Raw genomic sequence first — 10728 nt, 5'->3', positions numbered from 1 at the left:
TGGAGAGCGTGGGTGGGGGGAGGTAAAGTCTGTGCTGGGGCTGGGGCTGGGGCTGGGGCTGGGGCTCAGAGGTAGAGCCCTTGCCGGGCATTGGTGAGACCCTAGTTCAAACCCTGTTGAGACCTGGTGCAACCAACCAATGAAACAAAAGCAAACCTTGGGGTCAGGGAGAAAACTCAGTAGGTAAAACATTTGCTGTGAAGTGTGAGGGTCTGCCTCGGACCCCCAGAACCCATGTAAAGCTAGACACAGTCACACACATCTGTGATCCCAATGCTGAGGTGGTAAGACTGGAGTAAGAGACAGAACTAGCCTGGTGTGTGTGGCAGAGGACAATATTAAGGAGACACTGCCTCTATCAAGGCAGAAAGTGAGGACAAGCAACGGAGGTTGTCTTTTGACCTCCATACATGTACCGTGGCATGCACATGTGTGTGTATGTATGTATGTATGTGTGTGTGTATGTGTGTGTGTGTGTGTGTGTGTGTGTGTGTGTATGTGTGTATACTGTTCCTGGATGAGCACAGGGGCAGGGTGTAGGAAAGACATGGTGTGAAGTCCTTCACTGGAGTGTGTCAAGAAGTGAGAACACAGAGGAGAGGGGGGACAGAATAACAGACAGAACAGCCTGTGCTGTTCACAGGAAAGGGGAGTCTCCCGTGTCAGTCAGCTCTACATATATGTTATCTCATGGTCCTTGCTAATCCTCACATGCAGACCAGTCACTTCCCTCTAGACTATGGATAACCACGAGTTTATGGAGTGACTTACTATTTCACAGAGAAACTAGAGTCCCTCCAGACCCAGCTTGGAATCCATTTTATTTCTGCCTAAGGTTCAGTCTTCGTCTTCATACAAGGATTTCTGGAGTCTCACAACTCCTTACAAGCCAGCTCCTTGGTGATTCTAGAATATTCCTCCCACTTTCACACATAGCTCTCGTCTTCCCGTTATCATGTTGAGTAATTTACAGTCTCTGCCAGTCTGAAATTACATGTGGGGTTGCTCTGTTTGTGGCCTATCCAGCAATTAGCCACACAGTACTTCATCACTGCAATTATGCTGCAAAGGGGGAAAACATCCCAGCCGCTGTCCCAGGGGAGAGAAGAATAAGGGAATCTCAAAGCCAAGTGTCTGGCAGGGTTTTAAGGACAGACCTGGAATGACCTGGGAAGTCTCAGCCAGACAGACTCCTCTTTGTCAGGACTCCCCCCACCCCACCCCCAATCTTCGATCTGTTCTTTGATGATCCCTTCCCAAAGGATTGAAAAATAGCTTTCAATTCCTGCTCTATGTCTGGAAACCCAGCAGTGGCCGTCTGGAAGCCTGGCAAGGAGTTTTAAAGCAACAATCACACTCAGTGGGAGAGAGTGCTGTGATCAATTAGTGATGTCTGTCACGAGTAGAGTCTGTGAAGGTAGGGATGGATGCTGTCTGTGCATCTGACATCCCTCATTAATTCTAATGTATCCTACAGAGATGCAAAGACATAGTGACTCGTTCAAGATAACAAGAGCTGTGAGTGTTTAGTAGTCCTGTGGGGGAACTTAAAACATTTCATGTACAGCCATCATTTCACAAAGGAAGGTAAAAGAGACCCTCTTTAGGATAACAGGTGAGGAGTGGGTATACAAATAGAGACTTGTGAAGACGTCTGCTTTTCTGTCTGTCCAGAAGGTGCAGCGCCTTAACAGCAGGACCCAGAGGCCTGGTCTCCTGGTTCCCAGTCTACCATGTTCTCCCCCTCTTCCCTTCCCATCTTCTTCCTTTTCCTCCCTCCTCTGTCTCTTCATCTCTACCTGAAACATAAGTCAATGTACAGAGTCTGGGGCAGCGGTTCAGCGGATAAGATGCGTGCGTGGCACACCAGCATGAAGGTCTGAGTTTGATCCCCCAACACTCACATAAAAACCAGGGATTTGTTGTCCACAGCACCCATAAAAATGTGAGTTCCAAACTTTAGTGAGAGATTCTGCCACAAAAAACAGTGACAAAGGAGGATATTCTGCATATACCTGAATACACAGACACACACACACACACACACAGACACACAGACACATATACACAGACACACATGACACAGACACACGCAGACACAGAAGGAACATGCAGACACATACACAAGCACACAAAGAGACATGCAGACACAGACACACACACAGATGCACACATACACACAGACACGTATATACACATAGACACATACGTTTATACACACAGACACATATACACACATTCATATACACAGACACAGAAAGACAGGCAGACACACACGTATACACACAGTTACACACACACACACACACATGGATACACACACATACAGAGACGTAGACACACACAGAGAAACACATACACACACATTCATACACATAGACACAGATAGACAGACACACACACATATACATGGAGATACACACACACACATATGGGGACACACACATATGGAGACATGCAGACTCTTGAGCCCACAGGCATGCACACACACATATACACACACACACACACACAGAGACACATACACACACATTCATATACATACACAGACACAGATAGACTGACACACACACACACATATACATGCAGATACACACAAACATAGACACACATACATACAGAGACATGTAGACTTGTGCACATGCATGTGCGTGCACACACACACACATACACACACACATACGCACACACACACACACACACACATGATGCTTTCATGGTTTTATGCCTCAGATTCAGGAGGAAATAAAGGCCAGGGTTAAGAGAGAAACAATGATTTGCTGAACACAGGTATAGCAGGTGCGGTGACCGCTGGATTCAACATGAGTGTGCACCACTCAGTGTCCTCAGAAGTCCCACCCTTCAGAAGAGGGTGAGTTCATTAGAAGCCCCATCTCCCTTCTAAGGTCTCTTCCTGCAGCAGACCCTGAGCACAGTAAGATCTGTGTTCTTGAGCCCGTGGCTAACATTCTCCCCTGCGTCCTCGGCATCGTGGCCCACTGTCACGTCTAATCCTGGGGTCAAGTTCACACTGAGGGCAGAGCTCTAAGCAGTACCCCACAGCACCCCGCATCCTCCTGACCTGACAGCCCTGCATGGCTTTACCGCAAGGGGATTTGTGCATTTTGCTTTCAGAAGCTGATCGGCTTAGGTCAGCTCCATCTGGAGGCTTATTTCATTAATTCGTCTTTAGACACTGGTCCTGGGGCTGTGGGATCAGGATCTATATTCTCATCTCTTGTCGGCAGCGGGGAATCTAAAGTGACCATGTAGAGCGTGGTGAGCAGGACAGAGTGGAAGTAGAACAGTCTTGACTGAGCGAGGAGGAGGGAGCGAGTGCTCCCAGTCATAGCTGTGGTGTGCTGACAGGCTGGGTCTGTGCTTCCTAGCAGCCAGAGGAGTCTGGGAAGCAGAGTGACAGGAAACACAGCAAGTCTCCTGTCTGCCTGCCTATCTGTCTGTCTGTCTGTCTGTCTGTCTGTCTGTCTGTCTGTCTGTCTCACTTCTAGTTTGGCAGTCATCTGCTCACATTTCCTAACCACTCAATGTTTCAAGTTCCATAACAGAAAGGACACTATCCTTTTCTCCAGAGTCACCTAAATGGCAGCATGTCACTGGCTTCTCAGAAAACATTACTTAACATTGACTTTAAGCTGAAAACCCCTCCTGCCCCAGCCCTGGCTTTTCCTCTTTAAAGGGATTACCTCGTCCACTGGGTTCATTGACTTTGTTTCATGCAGCACAAACAGGCTTAGAGGGTGGGACCCCTATATCGCTCACCATCGCCCTGATGTTGGTGGGCTCACTCTGAACTATGCACATGCTGGATCCTCTGGCTTGATGATGGTTTTCACCATGGAAAGGCTTATATTTGAGAGGCAGAACTCTAGCTACAACCCTAGTCTTTGTGTATGTGCAGTAAGAGAGAGGAAACTCTGGTACAAGCCCAGCCTTTATCTATGTGCCCTATGACCTGGGCAGATACTCTGAGACCGTTTATTTGCTGGCAACTAAAGATAGGATGATATATACACATTCAAGACATGCTATGCACGGCCCATGACCGTTTGGGTTGGCTGGTACCAAGACCCTTAATCCAGTACCAGTTTCCTTTATGTGTTAGAAGTCTGGGCTAGAGTTTCAAGTTGGCAACTTCTCACAGCATAGAAGCCCCATGGAACAGTAGTGGTTACACCAGATTCTAGGTCAGCAGTGGTATGTATTTATATGCAGACTGCCTGCAGGATTTCAGGCCGTTCGATCTACACTTTATAGAGGTTAACTGAGTTTTCCTGGTTTGGGACATTCTTGAGGTCACTGCTGATCTGGGAGTGAGGAAGCGGGTGCTTTGCCAGTTTATCAGCTCCTGGAAACTCAGTTGCTGGTTATCCTCCTTGGAAGAATGTAGATATGATGCAGAATACAGGTGTTAGAGTGTCGAGGCTGGTCTTCTTGGCATCTCTTGTGAAATATGACCTGTGCATCAAAGGGGTACTAACTCCCAGGAGCCCTTTCTGGCAAGACATACGGCTGTTAGTGGGGGGACAGTGAGCTCTCAAGCGGGCACCTCACAGGAGTGAATGTGTTCCTTTGAGGAATCCTTGTTTCCAGCAGCAGGGGTTTAATGGCTATTGTGTGATGGTGGACAACACAGGCAAATGGGGAGGCAGCTCCCTGAAGGGCCGGCAGAATGAGTTCTGGGCTCTGCATTGCCTTCAGCCAGGATCCTTTGAGGGTTTGTTGTTGTTGTGACTCTTCTGTTCTAGAACATGCTGTCTTGTTCTTTGTATGGGAAAGCTGTCTCTCATTGGGCAGTAATTGCACACTCTGCACTGGGTGGAACACTGCACCGGCTTGAGGAGAACAAGAGAGAACATCATTGACCCTTGCCCCCTCCTGAGTAATGGCAGTGCTAGCACACTGTAGTAGTAGGGAGTGCTAGCTAGTCTGTAGCTACCAACCATGCTGTGCTAGTGAAGAACTGCCTGGGAAAAGAGAGAGAGCAGGGAGGAGAAAACCATCTTTACAAAGGCGACAGGCAGCATCAAAACAGCTCTCTGGGAAGAGCAGAGTAGAGTTTAGGTTGTTTAATGGAATAACTAACCGATCGGTGGTGCTGAGGATGGAAGCCAGGGTCCCACGAATGACAGGCATGTGCCCTAGCACTAAGCTTTAGATTGCTCTAGGATGCCCTCGACCTCTCTAGATTGCTGTAGGGTGTTTCAGCCTCTCTAGATCGCTCTAGGATGTCTTGGTCTCCCTAGATTTCTCCGAAGCAGAGCATGAGCTTAGACAGCGTATACAGGGAGGAACGAGGCTGCATAATGTTAAAGATAGTGTGAAGACATCAGTACATGTGACTTTGTTCTGGACATCAAGTTATGTTCTGGATTCCTGCTTTTCAGTACTTTGAATTTTGGAGCCTAGAGGTGGACTTGGGGTGTCATTCTCTATCATTCTCCACTTTTCTATGAACCAGTGTCTCTCACCAATTTGACAAGTGGTTCAGTGAGGTTTAGGGAGCCTCCTGTCTCTGTTTCCCCAGCACTGGCATTGTAAGAGTAAAGCATCACACCAGGCTTCCTCACACCTGGCTTCTTCACACCAGGCTTCCTCACACCTGACTTCCTCACACCTGGCTTCCTCACACCTGACTTCCTCACACCTGGCTTCCTCACACCTTTACACCAGGCTTCCTCACACCTGGCTTCATTACACCTGGCCTCTCATGTGGGTGTTTGGGATCTGAATTCAGGTCCTCACACTTACATGACAAGCACTTTCCTATCCATCAACTCAGTTCACACCCCAAGTCTTTGCTGGTGACAGGGTAGACATCACTATCACTGCTGTGTGGGTGAGGTGACTCTGAAAGTGGTTCTTTGGTCCCTGTGTGCAGTGCTCAGAAGCTGAAGATGTGAAGAGAAGACCCAGCTTGCCTACCAGCTTCCTCTTCTGGCTCACAGCCTTGGGGAAGGCAGGCCTGTTTCTCTTTGTTCCTTCACAGAGGGAGCTGCCATTGAAAACCCCATCCCAGTCCTAGAAAGCTATCCAGCATCCCAGTGACGGGCTACACCCCAGAAGTCAGGGACCAGCATTTCCCACATTGAGCCCAGAGAAAACTCATTTCAGAAATGCACGGTGACATTGTAAACAGTGGAATAAATTGGCTTGGTTTCCTTGCAGAAACGCCGGCACATTCTGAAATGATGGAGGCTCTCTGTCAATTAGAGAAATTAGCGTCTCGCTCTGTGGTTGGTGCCGCTGCTGCACCCCGTTTGCCTGACCTGAATCACAGCAGTTTCTTTTTCGTGAGCCGTTCCAGTTGGAGAGTGAGTAGGATTGGTGGGGGGGACTTCTTTCTATGAGGCTGGCTCCAGATTGGACCCTGCATTTTGCCTGTGGTGTCCCCACTGAGTGAGATGGGAAGCAGATGCGTGCAGGGACAGGTTGCAATAGTATTATTTGGAGCAGGTGATGACAGACACGGGAAAGCATAAATTAAGTATTGTTCCTGCACAACACTGCTGGCCGTCTGCGGTGAAGGATGCAGAAGAGGATACTGATGCTACCATCAAGAAGGACTAGATCCATTCGATGGCTTAATCCCATTGGGAAAAATGATTGGATCCAAGTCCAGCAAGATGGCTCAGTTTGTAAAGGAGCTCAGTTTGCCATCAAGCCTGACAGTCAGTTTGATGTAGGAGAACCAAGTCTACAAAATTATCCTCTTACCTCCACGTGCACATCAAGGGACATGTGCCCGTCTCATCCCCAACACATATGATAGTAGTGGCGGGCTGGAGAGAGTGCAAGGCAGAAAGTGAGACTGATAGCTGGCAAGTCATGTGGGTAGTGGGCCAGTGTCGTGGGCCAGGGTTCTGTGAGAGGCAAGTAGAGTGGAGTTTGGACACTGGAACAGCGGCTTACAGAACAGGGTTCTCCACAGGAGAGCAAAGCCTTGTGGAGGTGCCTGAGTTGAGCAAGTGGTGGTGTTCTTCAGACAGTTTGCTCAGCCTTGAACTGGGGCATGCCACCCCCTTCTGTCTGTCCACCATCTTCTGTCCCTTCACCATCTCTGTCCCTCTCCCTTCTTCTGTCCTTTCCACCCCCTACTTCAAGGTCAATGAGAAGTAATTTCATGTAATTGCAGAGGATTAGAAAGAATGATTATTTATGAAAGTGCCAAAAGCTCTAGCCCATGGGAGCCACTGCTGACCCAGCACAGTTCATGGACCATGATAACTTCTGCTGAACTCTCTAAGTATCACACTGACTTTACAGACAGTTCAGTTTCCCTCCCAACAGGGATGAAGCAACTAGAAAGCCAGTGTCCCTGTCTTCAGATGGACATGGTGAGTGGTGCCTTCAACTATGGCCCTCTTGTTTCTGTCTCTGGGGATTTCTCCTTTACCAGCTTTCTGACTTTGGGTTCTTCCCATCTTTGTGATGTGTCTGTCACCTATTGAGGGTGACAAAGAAAAGTGAGGAAGTCCTCAATTGTGAGTCTCACAAGCAAACACAAAGATCTGAGTTAAATTCACAGAATCTATGTCAAATCAAACCATAGATTGGCTTGGCAAGATGTACCTATGGGTGCCACAGCAACATTTCTGTAGAGGGGATAAGCAACGGCTTTTTGGTTGGATTTAAGGCTTACCTCATAGGAGAGGCTCATGCCTGGTGCTGTACCTCTGGCTAAGAACCCATGGCTGGGAAGGTCCCAGGCTCCAGTGGTGAACCCCTTGCTACTCTTGCTTTGCTAAATATGCGTAATGTCAAACTGACTTATGAATGCCCATCTCTACACCTATAGATTATTGATTGCACAGCTCAATCTTCATCAAGAAGACTGAGTGAAGACTTTGTGAGGTGCACAGAGATTAATGCAGAGCCTCACACATGGTCAAAGTGCAGAGGACAAGTGTGTGTGCAGAGCTCAGCCATAGATAGGACCTCTCTACCACACCCTCTCTGCTGGGTAGTTAGAACAAGTATCCAAGTGTCCGTGCAGAGCTCATCTGTAGCTTGGACTTCTCTACCAACCCTTTGTGCTGGGTAGTTTCGTGTCAACTTGCTACAGGCTAAAATCATTTTGAAATTTCCCTACTATATTGCCCTGTGGGTAAGCCTCTAGGATATTTTCTTGTTTCATGACTAATGTGAATGGGCCCAGCTCACTGTGGGTGGTGTCATCCCTGGGCTGGTGTTCCTGGGGAGTATAAGAAATCAGGCTGAGCAAGCCATGAGGAGCAGACCAGTAAGTAGTGTTCCCCCATGGCCTCTGTTTCAGTTTAGCCTCCAGGTTCCTGCCCGGAGTTCCTTCACAACGACTACAATTGGGGTGTGTAAACTGAAATAAACGCATTCCTCACAAAGCTGCTTCGGGTCATGGTGTTCTATCACAGCAGTAGAAACCCTGTATGACACTCCCTACCCCCGAGGCTCAGGGACCATTGCAGAATAAAGGACAAAAAGATTGTAAGATCCCGTGAGGACTGAGGCGTGACTGTGTCTTCTGAACCTAACAGGACAGCTGCTCTTGTGAACTCAGGGTGGTTGTGGTTGCCTACACAAGATCAAACTTGTCATTCCAGTCTGTACAGGGAAGGGATTCATGAACCTCCACCCCAGCCAAGGGACTAGTAACATTGATGGCAGCTAAGGTAGGGAAAGTCAGTTTTCTTAGTTTCTCAATTTCTCTCTGCCTCTCTCTCTCTCTCTCTCTCTCTCTCTCTCTCTCTCTCTCTCTCTCTCTCTCTCTCTGTGTGTGTGTGTGTGTGAGTGTATAGCAGTAATATGACTTAGTGACTTGCTTAAAAAAGAAGATACTCATGAAAGTTGAGAAAGGCATGTGAAGGAGTTCAGGAATTACAGGGAGGGATGGGGTAAATTCTAAATAAAACTGTTATGTTAAAAACAAAGCTGGGTGCATGTGTGTGATCCCAGTGTCTGGAGGCTTGCTGAGTTCCAGGTCAGTGAAGTTGTCCTCTGGCCTTCGTATGCACACATATACTTGAGCATCCACTCCCACATGAACGTTCACAGACATGGACAGACAACATCCCTCCCCCCAAACTTGCTCTACCCACAAAGTTTCATGATGTATTTGAAGCACCAGAATGAACAGTCTTATCATTGTTAAGAAACTATACAGTGTTAACATGCATGATGAACACATAGCTTCTGTAATGACATGTCATCATAGCATTGTTAAGAAACTATACAATGTTAACATGCATGGTGAACACACGGCTTCTGTAATGACATGTCATGCAGAACAGCTCCTTTATATGATTCCTGGGAACTGTGTGGTTATGGTTCAGCACGACCTGTCATTAGACTTTGCCATGGCCAAGGCACACGTATGTGGATCCAGCTGCCATTCATGTACTGTCTCACAGCCTTGCCTATGGAACATCATCTTTCATGTCTCCTCGAATGATTTTTGGTTTTGACAGTGATTTAGACTTTTCCCAATTTGATCTCCTGACAGATTTTGGGGCAGCATCTTTCTGCACTGGATTTTCTTTCATTAATCTAGTTTAATGTTTCTCAGGGACAGAAATCATAGATATAAAATGCTATTTTTACCACACGTCTACTAAGGGTGAATATTATCAGCAACATTGATTACTATTGTGACCATAGCTGTACTATTTGAATACATGAGATAACACATGTAGACATATCTTATAACCTGTTTGACTTTTAAGCCTTATATATTTGGTTTTGTGGGAACACATATTTCTCCTTAACTTTCGAGCTTGTATATGTGTGTGAGTGGTTTGTGTGTGATGCATGGTTGTGCTCACGTGTGGGGACATGAGGTCGACATCAGGGGATTCCCCCCCCATCATTCTATACCTCCTTTACTGAGGCACGCTTCCAGAGTTTGCCTCTTTGCCTAGTGTAGCCAGGCAGCTAGCCTTGGGGTCTCCTGCCTCTAAGCCTGAGCACTGAGGGAGCACTTGAGTCACCACACCCACACTGGCCAGTGTAAAGCACAGCTATGCAGGTGTGGCAAATGATCACAAAAGGCCATGGAGGGTGAGCGTAAGATATGGAATATGGAGTGGGGTAGGGTTAAGGTGGGAAAGACATGCAGGCCTTGGGGGTGGTCTCGGGAGATTCATCACAATGCTCTCAGGTTTACATAGAGCAATCATCTTAGCTCCTTGTGACTATAGCAAAATGTCCGTGGCCATCAATTTTAAAAGAGGAAAAGTTTATTTTGGCTTATGGTCCATAACTGATTCTCATTGCTTCTGGGCCTGTGGTGAAGCTATGCATCATGGGAGAGTATGCAGCAATAGACTCTACCTATGACAGCTAGAAAGCAAAAACAGAAGCCCCATCTCTCAGTGACCTACGACCTTTCCCCAGAATCCACCTCTTCATGGTACCACCACTTTGCACTAGGATCATCCTGGGAACCAAACCTCTGGCCTGAGGCCTTCTGGGAGATACTTTTCCAGAGTCTAACAAAGGCGATTCATATTCCTTGCAATTGCAGCTCACATGGGACTTCTAAGCTATACTTAGCTGGAGATAAAGTCTCCTTAGAACAGATTAATGCAATCCTGGTGGTGTTGTGGAAACTTCCACAGGCTACCAGATCCCCTAAGCCTGTATCTGGCTCACTTGCTGTAGGAGGCGCCTGCATCTTCACCCCAGAGGAAGGCTGAGTAACTGTTTCTAATAGCCTTGCTTCCCAAAGGTCCTGAG

The sequence above is a fragment of the Mus pahari genome, chromosome 5, assembly GCF_900095145.1.
Source record: "Mus pahari chromosome 5, PAHARI_EIJ_v1.1, whole genome shotgun sequence".
Lineage (NCBI taxonomy): Eukaryota > Metazoa > Chordata > Mammalia > Rodentia > Muridae > Mus > Mus pahari.
Note: the sequence above shows the minus strand (reverse complement) of the source record.